The 20,570-nt window shown below is 37.8% G+C and overlaps 1 pseudogene; it reads left to right on the top strand.

Annotated features, from left to right (window-relative positions):
- LOC109557862 (large ribosomal subunit protein eL6-like) overlaps positions 1-18,924 on the top strand; it is a 77,227-nt pseudogene extending 58,303 nt beyond the window's left edge.
- Positions 18,925-20,570: the final 1,646 nt, after the last annotated feature.

Raw genomic sequence — 20,570 nt, 5'->3', positions numbered from 1 at the left:
TGATCCAATTATCCAATGCTAGTAACAGCATCACTTGTTAAGTATTGGTGATGAAGGTGATGAATACAACCAATATAACATATTAAAAGGGAGCAATGAGATGACCAATAGATTCAAGTAATTAAACCTGGCAGACAGAGTGCCTGAAGAACTATGGATAAAGGTTTGTAACATTGTCCAAGAGGCAGTGACCAAAACCATTTCAAAGAAAAAAGAAGTGCAAGAAGGCAGAGTGGTAGTCCGAGGAAGCTTTACAAATAGCTGAGGAAAGAAGAGAAGCAAAAAGCAATGGAGAAAGGAAAAGATATACTCAACTGAATGTAGAGTTCCAGAGAATAGCAAGAAGAGATAAGAAGACCTTCTCTAGTGAGCAATGCAAAGAAACAGAGGGAAAAATTGCATGGGAAAGACTAGATATCTCTTCAAGAAAATTGGAGATATCAAGGGAATATTTCATGCAAGAATGGGCATGATAAAGGACAGAAACTGTAAGGACCAAACAGAAGCAAAAGAGTTTAAGAAGAGGTGGCAAGAATACCCAGAAGAAATATACAAAAAAGGTATAATGACCAGGATGACCACAATGGTGTGGTCACTCACCTAGAGCCAGACATCCTGGAGTGTGAAGGCAAGGGGGCATTAGGAAGCATTACTGCAAACTAAGCTAGTGGAGGTAATGGAATTCCAGCTGAGCTATTTCAAATCCTAAAAGATGATGCCGATGAAGTGCTGCATTCAATATGTCAGCAAATTTGGAAAACTCAGCAGTGGCCACAGGACTGGAAAAGTCAGTTTTCACCCCAATCCCAAAGAAAGGCAATGCCAGAGAATGTTCAAACTATGGTACAATTGCACTAATTTAACATTCTAGCAAGGTAGAGTTCAAGCTAGACTTCAGCAGTACATGAACTGAGAACTTCCAGATGTACAAGGTGGGTTTAGAAAAGGCAGAGAAACCAGTGATTAAATTGTCAATATTCCTGTTGGATCATAGAGAAAGCAAGGGAATTCTAGAAAAACGTCTACTCCTGCTTTATTAATTATTCTAAAGCCTTTGACTGTGTGGATCACAATGAACTGTGGAAAGTTGTTAAAGAGATGGGAATACCAGATGGCTTTACCTGTCTCCTGAGAAACCTGCATGTGGGTGAAGAAGCAACAGTTAGAACCAGACATGGAACAATGGACTGGCTCAAAAATGAGAAAGGAGTATGTTAAGGCAATATATTGTCACCCTGCTTATTTAACTTCTATGCAGAGTACATCCTGTGAAATGTAGGACTGGCTGAATCACAAGCTGGAATCAAGGTTGCCTGGAGAAATATCAACAATCTCAGATATGGAGATGATACCACTCTAATGGCAGAAAGTGAAGAGGATCTAAAGAGCCTCTTGAGAGTGAAAGAGGAGTGAAAAAGCTGGCTTAAAAGTCAATATTCAAAAAGCTAAGATCATGATCATCCCATCACTTCATGGCAAATAGAAGGGGAAAAAGTGGAAACAGTGATGGATTTTATTTTCTTGGTCTTCAAAATCAGTGTGGATGGTGACTGCAACCATGAAATTAAAAACCACTTGCTCCTTGGAAGAAAAGCTATGACAAACCTAGACAGCATATTAAGAAGCAGAGACATTTCTTTGCTGACAAAGGTCCGTCTAGTCAATGCTATGGTTTTTCCAATAGTCATGTAAGGATGTGAGAGTTGGACCATAAAGAAGACTGAGCACCGAAGAATTGATGCTTTCAAATAAATAAATAAGTAAGGGACTTCCTTGGTGGTCTAGTGGTTAAGAATTTGCCTTACAAAGCAGGGGATTCAGATTTAATCCTTAGTTAGGGAACCAAGATTCCACATGCTACAGAGCCCCTTATCCAAGTGCTGCACTACTGAGCCTGCATACTCTGGAGCTTGAGTGCCGCAACTAGAGTCTGTGTGTTGCAACTAAGAACCACAACTAAGACTCAACATAGCCAACTAAATAATATTTTCTTAAAAAGAAAATAATATTTAACTGGATCCAACAATAAAAGCAAGGCTATGTATTAAAAAATCCACTCAGTCGTGTCCGACTCTTTGCGATCCCATGGACTGTAGCCTACCAGGCTCCTCTGTCCCTGGGATTCTCCAGGCAGTAATACTGGAGTGGGTTGCCATTTCCTTCTCCAGGAGATCTTCCCAACCCAGGGATCGAACCTGGGTCTCCTGTATTGCAGGCAGACGCTTTACTTACCATCTGAGCCACCAAGGAAGTCCAAAAAAAAAAAAAAAAAAAAAAATCCACAAGTGATATCATATTTTTTATTTCTCTTTTATTGTTTCCTGTTTTACCCATGAAGAAATGGGTAAGTTATGGAGCTGTTATATATGCTTCAGTATATATTCTTTGAAATTATGTTTTAGAAAATTATACGTACAACCCTCATAATAAAATGAGGATTGTCTTGAATGTTGAAAAGCAAAAATGTCCTCTCTCAGAACATGTAGAAAATTTTAGCAACTATTATTGATGAAACATGCCTATATCACTGAAACCAAGTCCACCTGAAACTGAGTTCCCAGCTGAGTTTATGATTAATCTCTATCCAAAACTTAATTCACTGTCCTGTCTTGCCTGTTCCCCTCTGGATTGAGGATTAACAAGGAGAAGGGAGTGGTACTAAAACCAGTCAAGACATTGTGAGGTCTTCCCAGGTATAAAAGCTCCTCCTGTCCCACATTCCTTGTTTGGAGACAAAAAAAATAAGTCTTCCTAGTCCTTCTTTGAGTTCCAAAGAGCAGGCTCAAGCACTTAATCATTAGAACACTAGAGTCACAGAACTCCTAATTCCTCCTGAAGGGATAAAGATGGCAATCTGATGAATATTTTTGAGCTGTTCTGTAGAAACTAAGATTCCACCCATATGGAAGATGGTCATTACATACTGACCACAAGTGCTTAGACCCCTGAGTGCTTGGAACCAGAAGGCTGAGATTCCCAGAACATCACCCCATTACCTCACCACCAACCAGAAGAAAGTCCATGAGCTGGTTACATATCCTCCAACCCTCTACCCTAACACTGTCTTTAAAAACCATAGCCTGAAAGCCATTGGGGAGTTTGAGTCTTTCGAACATGAGCATTCTTCTTGCTTGGCGCCCTGCAAATAAAGACTTCACAACCACACGTGTGTGCTAGTCGTGTCCAGCTCTTTGTGACCCCATGGACTGTAGTCCACTTGAAACCCTTACTTTGTTGCCAACACCTACTTTCAATTTGGCTTTGTGTTTTGGGCACTGGAGCCCTTAATCCATAACATCACCAATAAGCAAATCATGCACAAAGCCAACAGCACTTCAAGTACACACATAGTAAGTTTATTTAGTGATTTGATTTCCTGTCCCTTTCTTGGAATACATTGGTTTCAACCTCTGGATTTTCCCTAAGATTCCTCCACCATGTGTTTAGACATCTTTTGGTAAAAAGTTGTTGGCTATTTTTAAAGGAATATGTTTACAAGAGTAAGATTGAGTAAATGCATATCAGTGAGGGCAGAAAAATTTGTAATCTTGGGGGAAAAAAAAGATTTTATCTGTACATTAGATTTAGATTTACCAATCTGAGTCCTTTTGAGAACTTTTACTCTGTGATATGAATGAAACTAGTTTGGGTTTTGAGACTCACAGTGTAAGTACCTCCCTTTCCTTCCTGATATTTGTGTTGAAGATGAAAAGCCTTGGGTGAGATGTGGTACCTTACCCAGCTCTGGCTTCTTGATCTGTAAGACAGTAACTTTATTGTCCATCATTCTTGAGTTCTCTTTTTAGGTATTAACATAAAACCACTTAAAATCAATGTATTTCTTAAATCCTGAAAACTATAATGAAAATAAGTGGGCAAAAATAACTAACAAAACATGAATATAGAATAAAATAAACAAGTAAAGGAATGATTATTATGTTTAAATGACCTTATCAATGAAGTTACCATTGCTTCTCTGTAGTCAAGGCAAATACTGAACTATAATTGTTTACATATTATTAGTGTATTAAACACCTAGTTTTTCAGGACATGTAATCCATACCCACTCCCTGCTGGAAGCACTTGAAAAATTATCAAGAAGATATTTATTTGGGGAACACAAATGGAATATGTATCTTTTTGTGTGTGATTTTAGTAATTTAATAATATAGTCTTTGATAAAAAACTTGGAACTTTAAGTTATATTTTCAACCTGTAAAGAAACTTATATAGGACACTTGTTTATTACAATTTGCAAATATTTAAAATTTCAGAAACAATCTAAGTTTAAAATAAGTTCAGTGGAAACACATTATATGTTCCTGGGAGATTGTTTCTCACCATGATCACAGCGGCCCTGCTCCTGTGTACTCTTTTGCAGTGCGACTTTGGCCCTTCACACATCAAAAGATAGAGTCTACACACTTTTTCCTTGACTTTGGCCTTTTGATTTATTTTGGCCAATAGGATGCAACTTTTAAGCCCAGTACTGAAGAGAACTTGTGGATTCTTTTTCATTCATTTAGAAGACAATCACCATCTAGAGAAGTTGAAGATACTCTATGTGAAAGGGATGTGGAAAGAGGCCCTTGAGGATAAAGGCCAAACAGAAGAGAAAAGGAGGTGTCTTAGCTGAAGCCAGCGGCAACTACGAAGATGTAAATGAAGACATCTTGGATGTGCTAGCCCTAACTGAATTGCCAGCTGAATGTAGCTACATGAATGATCCCAGTCAAAACTAAGTGGAGCAGAAAATCAACCCATAGAATTGAAAGAAATAAAATATCATAGTTGTGTAACTAACTTTTAGGATGGCTTATTTTTTGCAGATATAGATAACTTACATGGGTTTTTTGTAAACATTTTTCCCCAGCATTTGACTGGTTTTTTCATCCTGTTAACCTGTCTTTTGCATAGCAGAAAATTTGAATTTTTATGAAGTTCAGCTTATCAATTCTTTCTTCATGAATCATGCCTTTGTGTATGTCTAAAAAGTCATCATCAAACCCAAGATTATCTAGATTTTCTGTTATGATATCTCTAAGGAGTTTTGTAGCTTTGTGTTTTACATTTAGGTTTATAATCCATTTTGAGTTAATTTTTGTGAAGGGTGTAAGATCTGTATCTAGATTCATTTGTGTGTGTTTGTGTGTCTTTGTGTATGGATGTACAGTTAGCTGTTCCAACATCAGTTGTTGAAAAGACTACCTTTTCTCCATTGTATCCTGAAAGAGACTATGTTTGAATTAAAAAACAGTACGACAAACAAAAGTTAAACTTTCTGTGGTGATGGTATGAGGAAATATATGTATATATATTTTTCTAGCTTGTTACTATGTAAATACTTCCTTATTATAAATGTGTACAGTCAATAAAGTACCAACTTCTGAAGATATATCTAAAGAACAGTAGACAGACAAAGATAACCACTGGGCTATACTTACAGGATATCCAGTGAAATTTTCATGATGATAGTTCCTGAGTCTCTTCAGTGTAACACAAATTAAATCTTGTCATTTGTGTGAGTTAAGAGATAGAAGCTATAAATGGAAATATCCTAGAGATTTTTCAATCTTTAATTTCTCCTTTATTTTGTTAAGCAATGAAGAGCTTTCTAGATTTCCCCACCTTGGCAGTGTTCTCAATTTTGTTCCCAACCCTGAAGAAGGCAATTAAGAAACCCATGGGGCTCCCCATGGAGGGAATGTGAGCTGAGATCCCCAACAGAAATGGGGACATTCATTGGGAATTCACCCCCTTCCAAGGGAGTGTCCCTTTCCACCTGGGGAATACCTGGGGTGTTACTCGCCCAATTCTAAACCAGTTGGGTGTATGTGGATATACATAAGGTTTTCTTGAAATTGTGATGGTGGCTAACTGCTCCACATTACCAAAGTCTGCTTATGACTTCAGATGACAAAGTTCCTGGTGGTAGAGTTGACTAGTATTTATTTTCTCCTTCCGCCCTACGGTTGTGAGACATGAAGTGCCCAGCTTTGGTCTACATCTTAGTTTCCACGTCCTCAAAGACTCAAGAAAGAAAAAAAGAAGAAAAAAAGGATGGAAGGAAGGGAGGGATAAAGAAAGTTAATAATCAGTGAGTAGGGAGATGATGAGCAATCTGAGTTCATATGTATGTTTAGATTTTGTCTGCTAGGCTGCCTCTAACTTGTCAAGTTATTATGGTTTCTTTGCCAAATCCCCAAAATATGAATTAAAAATAGCATGTTGCTTTAATGTGCATTATTGCTGAGTTGTTTGTGGCTTCATCGTGAAAGTCTGGTTTCAAAAACAGTATGAAAGCAAGGGTTCTCAGCAGGATTGTGAGTTTTCATTTAAAAACCAGAAATGGAAACAAGGAAGAATAACACACCACAGAAGAAAAATGAAACCACTATATACAGTATGACCTAGCCAAAAACAAAAGTAGAAATGCATTTTCTAATTTGTCAGAGGCTTAAGAGACATACAGCAAGTGTATTTTTGACCCCAAATTAGCTGAATTTCTTCTTGTTTCAGGTTTAAAAATGAAATATTTTCTCACAGATCTGGTTTAGAGTTCTTGAAACTGATAAATGCTGTATGTTTTGTATTCATTTGGCAGATAAATAGGCACATTCCTAAGTATCTGTGTAAACAAAATTATTCAACTAAAAATTCCCTGTGCGCTAGAGTACCATTTCTTTAGATGTTTTTCCCTTTGAAGTAAAATGTTGGGAAGAGAATGCCATTGATAGAACTATCACTATAAATAACTCATTGTTGCGTATTTGTAAGTTTAAAGTTCTTAGCCTTATGACTGTATGTTTTATGCACATTCTTGTAGCTACCAAATAATGAATATAGCATAGTAAGTCCTTGGTATAAGAAAGTTTGATTTTTTGAGAGTAGACAATAGTTTGGATTTTCCCATATGACAATACTTTTATAAAACTTTTAATTTAGATATTGTTTCACACTTCCAAGTATTGTAATAGTAGTCCAAAATTTACAAATTGTTTATGTTTTGCCCTATTTATAACTTTCTCTTGCTTCTGTTTCTGTGTGTGTATAGATATATACATATACATACACATATAAATAAACACACATATGAATTTATATGCATACATACATGTATATATATACATGTATATACTCTTTATGTGTGTGTATATTTGTATAAGTATGTATGTATATGTATATATATAATATATGTAAGAAGATGTAAGAGTTGTTGTCAAGTGTATATAGGATTGCTATATGGAAAAATTCAAATTATGTTCTGTGGCTTGTAGTGATCAGATAAACATATTGTGTACAACTTTGAGGTAGGCTTTCATCTCCGACTCAATGAACATGAACTAGAGCAAATTCCAGGAGATAGTGGAGGACAGAGGAGCCTGGTGTGCTGCAACCCATGAAGTTGTAAGGAGTCGGACATGATTTTGCAACTTAGCAACTGAACAACAAAGGCTTTGCTTTAATATAAGGAAGAATTTTTCAGCATCTCAATTGACATAGATATGATACTATGTTGACAGATAAATGCCTCTCTTACTAGATGCTGAGGCATAATTCATTTTTATTGAGGATATGTAAGAGAAGAATTAGATATTTTCTAAATTCCTATAGTGATAGGAAAGAAAACCATTTAAATTTACAAAAAAGCCTCTTAGTTTTTGACTTAAGAGTTCAATTTGTGGAGAAGTGGGGTAGATATCTTATGTGACACTCTGTGTTTTAAATTTATATGAGAAAGTGGCAAATACAATGGAAACCAATGATTGTCAATAATAATATTACTTTCCAAAACACCTTCAGATCATGATATGGAGTTAGTATAAACTCTTACATCTGTCACACCTCTGAATGGAAAAAAAAATATTTATAAGTACTGTCTTAAAGAATTATAAGTTCCTAAAATGTAAACAAAAAATAAATCAGTACTTAGCAGAGAGCTAAGAAAAGAGTAAGTTATTTATAAATAATGGTTGAAATAAAAATGAATTAATCACATTAGTAAGTTTTAGTGTTAAATGGATTTTGTAGTATTTTAAATGTTTTTAAATGGATAATCCATGTTTGGTTTTTTACACTAACGCTCTATTAATTAGAACATTTGATTACCTTATTCTTGAAACATGCCAGATAAAGCTAACTTAGCTCCTCTTTTTTAAATCTGCCAAAAAAATTATCTACCAAACTAACATCTGTTTTGCATTATAGTGTGGCTCACTCTCTTTCTGAGCCTGTGCCCTCAATATGCACAGAGTCAAGAACTCATACTAGTACACGCCATTGTTATATTTTGCCTATGCCATATTTATACATATATGTATATACATGTATAGCTGCATATGCAAATACTTGTAAATATTTATGTGTATCTATATTTAATACAGAGAGAGAAGGGTTGTTATTAGCTGGATCTTCTAAGATAATAAGACTTGACAGTTGCTGAGTATTTACTGAGTGCTAGGCTGCAGTCCACGGGGTCGCTAAGAGTCGGACACAACTGAGCAACTTAACTTTGATTTTCACTTTGATGCATTGGAGAAGGAAATGGCAACCCACTGCAGTGTTCTTGCCTGGAGAATCCCAGGGATGGAGAGCCTGGTGGGCTGCCGTCTATGGGGTTGCACAGAGTCAGACACGACTGAAGAGACTTAGCAGCAGCAGCAGCAGCAAGCAATATGTCAAGTGCTTTAAATGCTTTTCTTTCTAAATGTTCATAAATGTTTGAAATCCTATTGTTACCATCATTTGAAAGATCTCAATATGTAGTAGAAGTTAGGTTCACAGTGTGAACTTCTGGCTATTCACAGTGTGATTCTGGCTATTCTTAACCATTGTACCTTATGACCCACACAAAGACAGTCTTCACCATTTCCATACCTAGACACAGATTCATGTCTCCATATCACAGTATGCTCCTATGTTTATCTATTTCTATGTCTGTCAAGAGTAGTAGTTGTCTAATGGGGGCAATTTTGCCCCTCTGATATAATCAGCAATATCTGGAGACTATTTTCATTATTATATCTGAGAGGGTATTACTGGCAGAGTCCAAGGATATTGTGATTGTCCTAAAATACACAGACTAGCTCCCCACCCTGATACACACACAGCAAAGAATTTCCTGACCCAATATGTTAATAGTGACAAGATTGAGAAACCTTCAACTGGAGAGATAAATATTTGAAGAGAAATGTAAATGTTTATATGTGTATTTTTACATAACTATGTTTATTTAGAGGACTCTTTGAGTTGTTAGAAGACAATGGCCTTTAAAATGTTTTAGAATTCTCTGAACAGGTTATTTTGACCCATAAAACACATAATTTTGTTTCTAATTCAGAGAACAATATTGCCTTGTTATCCCTGATACTGAACTGTGTTAAATGTCCCAAATATCTTGACTTAGTGTTGTCGACTATGCTCATTAAAAACATAAAGAAAGCCAAAAAACTTCAAGCATGGACAAGAAACCTGTCATGAATTGGTCTTTATCTTAGTCTATATGGTATCCTTTGACCTATATTGTGTTGAGAATGAGGCAAAATAGCCAGCAGTAAATAAGTCTTTTCTACACAGTCATTTACTGCTTTTAAATGGTTTGAGGCTATCTCCATTCCCTTAGTTGGCTACAGCAGACCACATTTCACAATTCAAAAGACCAAGTCATCATCAAACTGCAGTGCCCTCTGGCCTGTTAAATTTCTAGTAATGTAAATTTCCTTAAATCAGGTTTAGTTCTCAATTTGCAGTGTGAGTCATCAACAACCATAAACAACTCTGAAGGAAGAGTTATTGAGAATGAAAAAAAGAACTAAGAAGTACGGAAAAGGTATATATGAGTATAAATTGATGCATATGCAGTAGTCAAAATTTTATGTTTTCCTCTATAAATATGGCAATTTCACATAGTTAGACCTAAATTAGTTTTGGTACTTGTACATGTAAGGCACAGTGGCTCTGCAATTAACTTGTTAGTTGTTCAGATTGTGGTTCTACATCTTATTGCTTCTGAACTTGAGACTATTGTATAAGCTGTTTAAATCTCAGTGCCCAGAGCCTTCAGTTTGCACATTTATTGAATAAGAATATTTTATTTGTCTTTACAGCAGCAGGGAACTTACCTATTTTTTCATAGTTCCATTCCCATTCATTAGACAATGTTGACCAGAGTGGTTGTGGTCTATATATTTTGAACATTTGTTGAATGAATGAATGCATGAAAAATAATAGCATTTATCTCATGGAATTGTTATGAAGCTTCAATGAGATTATGTATGTTAAAGTCCTCAGTATATTTAGTAAATGTTAAATGTTAGCTGTGATTATTATTAATTCAAACAAACAAACAAAAAAGACTCCAGATAAATTTCAGAAGTTTATTTATTATTTTTCATGTATTTTCATCTTCACTTTGAAAATACATTTTTTGGTTCATTTTCATTAGTTTAAACTTCTCTTTGATCCTGGTGAATTTGTGTGTCAGAATCTCATACCACACTTTGAGAAATGTGGCCCTAATTCTTTTGTGCATATCAGTTCAGTTCAGTTCAGTCGCTCAGTCGTGTCCGACTCTTTGCGACTCCATGACTCGCAGCACGCCAGGCCTCCCTGTCCATCACCAACTCCCAAGAGTTCACTCAAACTCATGTCAATCGAGTCGGTGATGCCATCCAGCCATCTTATCCTCTGTTGTCCCCTTCTCCTCCTGCCCCCAATCCCTCCCAGCATCAGAGTCTTTTCTAATGAGTCAGCTCTTTGCATGAGGTGGCCAAAGCATATAGCACTGTGTAAATTGTTTAGTAAATGAATAAATAAATAAGTTCACTTCCCCTTTTCTCTTTAGTATTTCTACTCTAGACTGTGGGAGATTAAATTTTCTTCAAAAATATCTGTAACTAGGCAGGTTTCCATTGCAAATAGACACAGTTCCAAGAAACCATCTAGTATCTTAAGGTTTTAGCCACATTCTCTCTTACAAAGAGTCCCATGGTTCCTTGGCCACAATGGCCACATCAATCTTCTTGAACAATGTTTATCTTGGGCAGTATCACATCTCTTTGTGCATAATGTAAGGGTGATGATGGCATTGCAGTATTCACTGATTCATAACTTGTTTAAAACTGGTATTCCCTGTGGTAGACTAGGGAGTATTTTTCAAGCTTTTGAGAAAACAAAGCAGTTGGGGCTTCCCCAGTGGCTCAGATGGTAAAGAATTGGCCTGCAATGCAGGAGACCTGGGTTCAATCCCTGGGTTGGGAAGATCCTCTGGAAGAGGGTATGGCAACCCACTCAAGTATTCTTGCCTGAATAATCCCCATGGACAAAGAAGCCTGGTGGGCTACAGTCCATGGGGATGCAAAGAGTAGGACATGACTGAGCAACTAAGCACAGCACATTAATGAATCAACTCTCAAAATTTTAACTCACCTTTAGTATTGCTTTATCTTGTTTCACTGAAGTTGTTTTTAATACAAAATTCCATATCCTGCAGCCACCCCTGGACCATTTAAAAGAGTGGTTAGTATTCAGAGTTGTCTAGTTTCATAATCATTTGTAGAATTTAAAATAATTCACTTGCTAGGCTCAACCCAATGGAAACTGTAGGTATAGGAATCAGTAGGTATAGGAAGGGGGTCCAAGTATCTCTATATAGACGGCATGTTGCTGTTGTTCAGTTGCCAAGTCGTGTCTGACTCTTTGCGACCCCATGGACTTCGGCACGCATCAGGCTTCTCTGTCTTTCATTATCTCCTGGACTTTGCTCAAATTCATGTCCATTGAGTCAATTGTCTCATCCTCTATCGCCCACTTCTCCTGCCCTCAATCTGGATGGTATAACATCTTTGTTTTAATCTTTTCCTAGAACAGGGCTTCATTAAACTTAAGCTGAATACTAATTACCTGTGGAACTTATTAACGACATGGATACCCAGGCCCTATCCTCACTGAGCCTAATGAAGTATTTCCAAGATAAAGCAGCCAAATCTGCATGTTAAGTAAGTGTCCTGGTCAACTTGTGTTCCACATTCTCTTAGCACATTTTAAGAAATGTGGTCCTAAATTTTTGCACATGTAGCACTTTGCAGATTGTTGGATGAATGAGTGAATACATGCACTGTTAAAACTGTTGTGAGACTTAAAAGGGGTATTGTAGATAGTGTGCTAATTAAATACACTAAATGATCATTGTTAGCTCTCATTATGATTTATATGTAAAAGCATAGATCCAGATGCTTGGAACCTTTTTTCTTTCTCCATGTTTATCATTATTATTCTCATCAGTTTTACCCTTCAAGTCTAGTAAGTCAAAATCAACCAAATAATTACATAAATTATTATTTGACTCATTATGATAATGCAATAAATGATGAATAAAGGAGCAGGGCTAAATGAATCTCTAAGGATTTGGGGAGGTTTTCTAGAGAAAAAAAAGTATTTTTTGAACTAGAACTTGATATGATAAATAGGAATAAGTAAGGTGAAAAAGTAAAGGAAGAGTCTGAAGTGGCAGGGACACTAAGGCAAAATCCATTTCTTAGTAGAATTGCTTGGAGATGGACAAGAGAGGATGAAGGCCACAAGGAGACTGTTGCATTAATCCATGTAAGGGATGATGGGGACCTGGACTAGGAGGCAGCAGTATTGTGGGTATAATGTGGAGAGATTAATAAACCATATGGTTTTCAGTGATGTATTAGCTGAGGGCAGTGGACGAGGAAATAAAGGTGTTGGGTTGATTTCTACATTTCTGGCATAAACCGATGAGTACTGGTTCTAAACAACATATAATCACCTGGAAGCTTTAAAAAAAAAAAAAAAAAGCCCATACCGGGACCCCACTTCTAGATATTCTACATTTGGGTGGGGCTCAGGCATAGATGGTCACTAATAGGAGCTACTTGTTTTCTGATAGTGCAGTATTTGCTAGATTAAAAACTGGAACACACTGAGGAAAGTACAAAAGTTGTCCTTTACTGAATCAGATAACATTTTCTTTACTTAGTTCTCAAGAAAATGATATTTTTCCATATGTTGAATATGGATAGCCATTCCCTTCTCCAGGGATATATATATGTATATACACACACCATAAATATATTAATATATTTGAAAAATATCCTTTAGAAAAGAAAAATTTTTATTTAGTTAATAGGCACATAGGCCAGTTATGTTTATTGCCCCTCAGCTCCAAATTCGCCCTTTTTTTCCTTCTACTCTGTGATAAAAGTGGGCCTGGTTGAACACTGAAATACAGAGTGTTGGGGGGACAGTAGAGGAGAGAGTGGCCTTCTTCCAGGTTCAGTTCAATTCAGTCGCTCAGTTGTGTCCGACTCTTTGCAACCCCATGAATCACAGCACACCAGGCCTCCCTGTCCATCACCAACTCCCAGAGTTCACTCAGACTCACGTCCATCGTGTCAGTGATGCCATCCGGCCATCTCATCCTCTGTCGTCCCCTTCTCCTCCTGTCCCCAATCCCTCCCAGCATCAGAGTCTTTTCCAATGAGTCAACTCTTCGCATGAGGTGGCCAAAGTACTGGAGTTTCAGCTTTAGCATCAGTCCTTCCAAAGAAATCCCAGGGCTGATCTCCTTCAGAATGGACTGGTTGGATCTGCTTGCAGTCCAAGGGACTCTCAAGAGTCTTCTCCAACACCACAGTTCAAAAGCATCAATTCTTCGGTGCTCAGCCTTCTTCACAGTCCAACTCTCACATCCATACATGACCACAGGAAAAACCATAGCCTTGACTAGACGGACCTTTGTTGGCAAAGTAATGTCTCTGCTTTTGAATATGCTATCTAGGTTGGTCATAACTTTCCTTCCAAGGAGTAAGCGTCTTTTAATTTCATGGCTGCAGTCACCATCTGCAGTGATTTTGGAGCCCCAAAAAATAAAGTCTGACACTGTTTCCACTGTTTCCCCATCTATTTCCCATGAAGTGATGGGACAAGATGCCATGATCTTCGTTTTCTGAATGTTGAGTTTTAAGCCAACTTTTTCACTCTCCTCTTTTACCTTCATCAAGAGGCTTTTTAGTTCCTCTTCACTTTCTGCCATAAGGGTGGTGACATCTGCATATCTGAGGTTATTGATATTTCTCCTGGCAATCCTGATTTCAGCTTGTGTTTCTTCCAGTCCAGCATTTCTTGTGATGTACTCTGCATATAAGTTAAATAAGCAGGATGACAATATACAGCCTTGACGTACTCCTTTTCCTATTTGGAACCAGGTGTACTCATTTAGTCAAACTCCTGAAGAGTGAATTGGCTTTTTTCAGTGGTGTTCTAGCATCAAACAGCAAGTGGCACCTCCCCAACCTCCCTCCACACCAACCCCATCTTGGGTGGTTTCCAGCAGTAAGTTCGATAGCACTCCTAGGGGCAGCTAGCAAGTGCTATGGATTTGCCAGCTTGTTTCCCAGTGAATCATCAGTAACCCTTTCTCACAGCCCTGCTACTTCCAGGTGACTTTCTATGAGTCCAGATAGAACCCAAACTGGCTTTCCAGTGAGTCAGTAATAACCTAAACTTGTAGCTTCTCAGCTACCCTCTTTGGGTTGGAATAACTCAGCCAACTTTTCCAACAGCCAGTGGGATTCAACGGTACCCTCTGTAGTGAGATTTGAGTCCTGGCTTTGGGGAAGGATTCTTTCCCTCCAAGTTTGTACTTTCCTTGAGTACTCTCCCTTGGTAGCACTTGAGTATCCCTTAGAGTCCACATACTCACCCCCTGACCTTTAATCAATTCCCTATTACTTCAGTCTTCTGTTGCTATTTCTTTACACTAAATTTTCCATCTTTCAAATACTGTGCAGTTTCTGTCTTCTGATTGGGAAGTAACTAATACTCTAGAGAACTAAGAAAAAACATTTTATCTGGTAGGCAAATTCAGTTTTTGCAAGTACAAAGAGTCCAGGAATTGAATAGACTTTTGGAAAAGACTTAAAATGAAATTACTGAATCATTTTCTACTTCTGAATATGATCCCTTTGGTACATGAGAGTACTTCTGGGAATTATTGTGAATAATAACAGTGGGGCAGAGAAAGCGTTCGTAATTCTCTCAGTACCTAGAGATAGCAAGGACACACGTGGAAGTTTCTAGCTTTGGTCTTTTGTATTGAAAATCTTGTTTGAGTTCTGCTTTATCTCTTAGTTCTTCGCATATTGGCCAGAGTTCTTTGTATCATTCCATGAGAATATTATGACATCTTTCCTTCTCTCCTGGTCCATCTCTGTGTAGGAAAGAGACTAATCTGTAGTTGGGAGAGACTGTTTTCCAAAACTCCATCTCCATGCACTCCCGCCCAAAAGCAAAGTCAGTGGTGAGGAGCCTTGTTAGATGAAGACTAAGGTTTGCTTTATTCCCCTTCTCTTCTTTTCTATTGTGAGCTGCCTTCTTTCAAGTCCTTCACTTTATTCCCTATAGTCTCTCTAGTTAGGTACTTCTTTCAAAACCTATTATTCAAAGGATATCTGTCAAACTTTTTCCTGTTTATTTGTCAAACCATCAGGTATTTCTTTTATCTGTAGTATCTACTCTAGATTATCAGCATTTAAATCTTCAGGTTAAGATTTCTTTGAATGTGATCAGTATACAATGTATTGGATTGGCAGAAAAGTTCCTTTGGGTTTTTCCGTAACGTTGTACAGAAAAAAACCTGAACAAACTTTTTGGCCAAGCCAATATAAAAATGTAGATTCCTGGATCCTATTCTAGAATTACTGAATCAGAATCCTGAGAGAGCCAGGACTCAGAATAATGGATTTCTAATAATGTTTCTTCCATCCTAAAATGCTAGCCTCATTAATAATAGTTTACAGTGGTGCCCCCAATAGATATTTGCATATCAGTGTGGTGCTTCTAGCTGTGAAAGCCATTTTCCATTGAGTCTAGTACAGATTAGAACAGAGTACAAACCTGGACATTATGTTATTAGGGACCTTGGAGCCTTTGCATGAAGGTTGACTACAGACTCCTTTAGTGCTGGAGGCTAAAGTCCCTAGGCTCAAAGGGTTGTGAAGGGTGGGGTTCACACTGAGCTGCTGAAAGAAATTTTGGGGTTGTTTATTTCCATTCCAGGCAGCACAAATGTCTATAGAGCAGTGGAATAATGATGGAAGTTGTTGATACTGAGGAGATCCAGAAGCTGTAAGGTCACAATGTTGATGGGCTTTCTATGGAAACAGAGAGTGTCCAGGATAGATAGGATGTGGAAATGAATAGAGAATTCAGACACAGGGGTAACTGTATTTAGTTATGTCTGCATGGGGAAGTGGATGTGGGACACAAGATGGACAGATACTTAGTGTTCCTCTAACTCCCACAACTCCCAGAAATGTCACAGTAATTGAATAATGCTTTATCAAAAATAAATTATTTGGAAATGTCCTGTAACTTCTGTACAAGTATTGTACTGTGGAGTCAAGTGGTTGCCAAATATAGCAGCACATCACAATCATCTCAAGTGCTAACTTAAAAATGTGGATTATTGGATCTCACTCCACTTTTTTCTTTATTTATTTTTAATTGAAGGATAGTTACAATATTGTGTTGGTTTCTGCCAAAAATCAACTTGGATCAGCCATAGATATACATATGTCCCCTTCTTCTTGTGCCTCCCTCCCACCTCCCACCCCATCCCAGCCCTCTAGGTTGTAACAGCATCTGGGGCTTCTCATTATGGTGGCTTCTTCTTTTGTTGCAAAGCATGGGCTCTGGGGCACACGTGCTTCAATAGTTGCAGCAAATGAACTCAGTAGTTGCGACTCCCAGGCTCTAGAGCACAGGCTCAATAGTGGTGACCCACAGGCTTAGTTGCTCCTTGGCATGTGGGATCTTCCCGATCAGGGGTCAAACCCCTGTCTCCTACATTGACAGGTGGATTCTTTACCACTGAGCCACCAGGGAAGCCTGGAATGTTTATTTTTATAAGCTCTCCGGATGATAATTATTCAGTTAGCTAGAAATGTAATGAATAAATGAATGAGTTCAAGGAAATGGGTTAACTTGGCTATTTGCAGTCCTGGACTATTTAGCAACCTAAAATTATCCTTTATCTACCCATACATTGGACAATTCATTTGCTACTCTGATTAGAGGAATGATTCCCAATAAATCATTGAAATTCTTTAATTATTAGTCATTTCCTCTTTCTTTTGAGGTTTTTAATCCCTCATTCATTGAACCAATCCATATTGAAGACTTTTTGTTCAAGTTTCTCTGTCACCTCATACCAGTACTTTGCAGAGGAATGAGAGTGAGAGATGTTGGAAAAGTGCTTTTGTTTTGACTAGTACTGTACAAGTAGCTGCTGAAATCTTTTTATCTTTCTTTTGAAATGGATTCTGTCTCTAGAAAGTTTGTCTCATTCTGCCTTGCTTTTTATTCCCCCTGTGCTACAATTATTTCATAAAAGTGGCACTAAATTAAAAGGATTCCCTCTTGTGGCAAGTCATTCAACCATTACTCAGTTCTTATCATCTCAGTGTAATTTTAACTGTTAGGAAGTATTGGTGCGAGTCTAATCTGCCATTTACTGGTTATTTGATCTTGGCCAACAAACTTAACCTGTCTGATTTAACATTATCATCATAAGAACAAAATGTTTGCCAACTTCCCTGTTAATGTACAGGCTTATTTTGTGCGATCCAAAATACACTGTGTAAACTGTGAAATAAAGTAAATATTAGTTGATGAGATTGAGAATAATGGTTAGCAATTTTCAGCAGGAATCTCTGCTTTGGGGGGAAGCGAGTTCTATTGTTGTTTTTCCTTCTTTCTGTCCCATGTATCTTTTTTTTTTTTCCAAACTCAAACTAGAAGTTCTTTGATGACTTGTGATCTGAGCCCTGGTGACTCAGACAGTAAAGAATCTGACTGTAAGGCAGGAGACGTGGGTTCTATCCCTGGGTTGGGAAGATCCCCTAGAAAAGGGCATGGCGACACACTCCAGTATTCTTGCCTGGAGAATCTCCGGGGATGAAGGAGCCTGGTGGGCTGCAGTCTATGGGGTTGAAAAGAGTTGGACATGACTGAGCAACTAAGCACAGCACATTAATGAATCAACTCTCAAAACTTTACACTCACCTTTACTATTGACTTACCTTGTTTCACTGAAGTTGTTTTTAATAGAAAATTTCATATCCTGCAGCCACCCCTGGATCATCTAAAAGAGTGGTTAGTATTCAGAGGTGTCGAGTTTCACAGGATTCAACTGAGTGACTAAGCATAGCACAGCACAGAAATTCTTCAAAGTTTTATGCCATACAAGGTCATGGTAGAGTTAGGCATGTTATTTAAATTATGTAAATTCTCACTCTCTTTTTTAAGTTATATATAAAAGTCATAGGTACTCTTCCCAGTTGGTAATAACAAGAATGATGGAACTTGAGTAATTAAACTTCACAAAACACCTAAACGTTATCCTCCTGAAGATGTTCCTGGAAAGCTATTGGGCCACAGCTAACAAAAATCTCTTCAGTCAGCATGAGAGAAAATTCTGAGTTAGCATCACTCTTGTGACCGTTTTGACCATCCTTACAGCAATGAGAGTGATTTTCCTGAAGAAACTGGATAGTGACCTGCTGCTTGTGACTGGACCTCTGATCTTCAATCTAGTTTCTCTGCAAAGAACACACCAGAAATTTGTCATCACCACCTTCATCAGTGGTGTGAAAAGCCCAAAGCATCTCACTCATGCTTACTTCAAAGAAGAAGAAACTTCTTAAGCTCAGGCACCAGGAAGACAAGATCCCCACAGAGAAGGAGAAATAAGAGTTTACCGAGCAGCTCCAGGCTAATGAGAAGGCCGTGGACTCAAAAATTCTGCCAAAAACCAAAGGTGTTTCTCAGCTCCAGGGCTATCTCTGCTCTGCATTTTGTCTCCCAAATGGAGTTTATTCTCACAAATTGGTGTTCTAAATTTCTTACATAAACCTAATAAAATAACTGATACATAAAAAAAACACACTGGAATATAATATCCAGCAGATTCATTCATTTTTTTTCTTTAATGGAATAAGAAAGAAGTCTCAGAAAAGGAAGTTAGGTGGAATGCCTTTGTGACTCAAGAGCTTAATAGTTTAAGGGAACATGTGAGAAATCTTTCAATCAACAGGACTTTCCATGATTACCACTCATGGAAAAGATGCTTCATCCTATTTCTCTAAACAGATGCCCTGCTGTCCCCTCTGTATCATCGGTCCCAGGCACTTTGAGTTCAAAGAAGCTTTCCTGATAGATATTGTCATCATTCCATGGAAATAGGCATGACTGTGTGGGAGAAGATCATAAGTGATGTAAAATGTGAATAAGCAGCAGCATCTTTATTGTTGGGTGTATCTTCTGTGTTTAGCAATTCTTCATTTTGCATAAAAACTCAGAAAATATTTATGTAGAAGTTCACTGTGCTGACACACTTCTTCAGTCGAAATAAACAAGAGAAGAAAAGCAAGGGGACCTGGATAATATAAAATCAGTTTTTGGTTTTATTTTAATCCAAAATAAACCTGAAGGAATGTTAATGAATACCCATCCTTAGATTCCTCATTCAATAAATATTAAATGAATTGTTTCCTGTATATTCTTCCATTTATCCATCTACCTGTCTTCTGAAGTGATTCATACTTATTTTATAGTCTGTTACTTTAGGTATTATTCTAGTTATATGGGACTGTACAATAAATTTCATCCAAATATAGCAGCTTATAAAAATAGAAATTTATTATCTTCGTTTCAGGGGTCTAGATGCAGCTTAGTGTGGGATCTCTGGTTCAGAGTCTCTCACAAGATTATAATCCAATGTCCCCTGGGGCTGCAGTCGTCTCAGGGTTCTCTAGGAGTAGGATTGGCAGCTCCCAAGCTCACTCATGGTTCATGTGGCTGTTGGGTGGAGATAACACTTTCTTGTCACATGGGCCTCTCCGTAAGTCAGTCCACAACATGGCAGGTGACTTTCCTCAAAATGAGCAAGTATGTTAGTCGCTCAGTCATGTCTGACTCTTTGCTACTCCATGAACTGTAGCCCCCCAGTCTCCTCTGTTCATGGAATTCTCCAGGGAAGAATACTGGAGTGGGTTGCCATTTCCTACTCCAGGAAAAGCGAGCAAGGGAGAGAGCAAGAGAAAAAGAGAAAGACAGAAGCCAGAGTCTTCTGTAACTTGTTTGGGAGGAAAAAAAAAAAGTGTCATTTTTACTTTATTCTATTTGTAAGAAGTGATACTAGGTCCAGCCCAGGTTCAAGAGAAGAGGATTATACACAGGAATGAATAGCAGAGGTAGGGATCACTGGGAACCACCACAGTGCTGTCCCAAGGATACACAATGTGGTTCCTTGCTTTTGAGGCATTTGCCAGCTGTAGAAAGTAAACATATTTACAAAAGAGTAACTTACAAGGCAATAAGTAGATCACAGAGTTAGTGGATAGTAGAGATGTTCATAGGAGGAAGTCTGTTTGGGGCAGTCAGGGAAGTTATGGTATAACAGGCTTCATATTTTTGGCCTGGTTGTATGGATAGACATTGGCTGTGTCCACAGAGAAAAGATCCTTGAAGTTTCCGAATAAGCA

Source organism: Bos indicus, chromosome 4, assembly GCF_029378745.1.
Source record: "Bos indicus isolate NIAB-ARS_2022 breed Sahiwal x Tharparkar chromosome 4, NIAB-ARS_B.indTharparkar_mat_pri_1.0, whole genome shotgun sequence".
NCBI classification, from domain to species: Eukaryota; Metazoa; Chordata; class Mammalia; order Artiodactyla; family Bovidae; genus Bos; species Bos indicus.
This window is presented reverse-complemented; position numbering and strand designations above follow the sequence as displayed.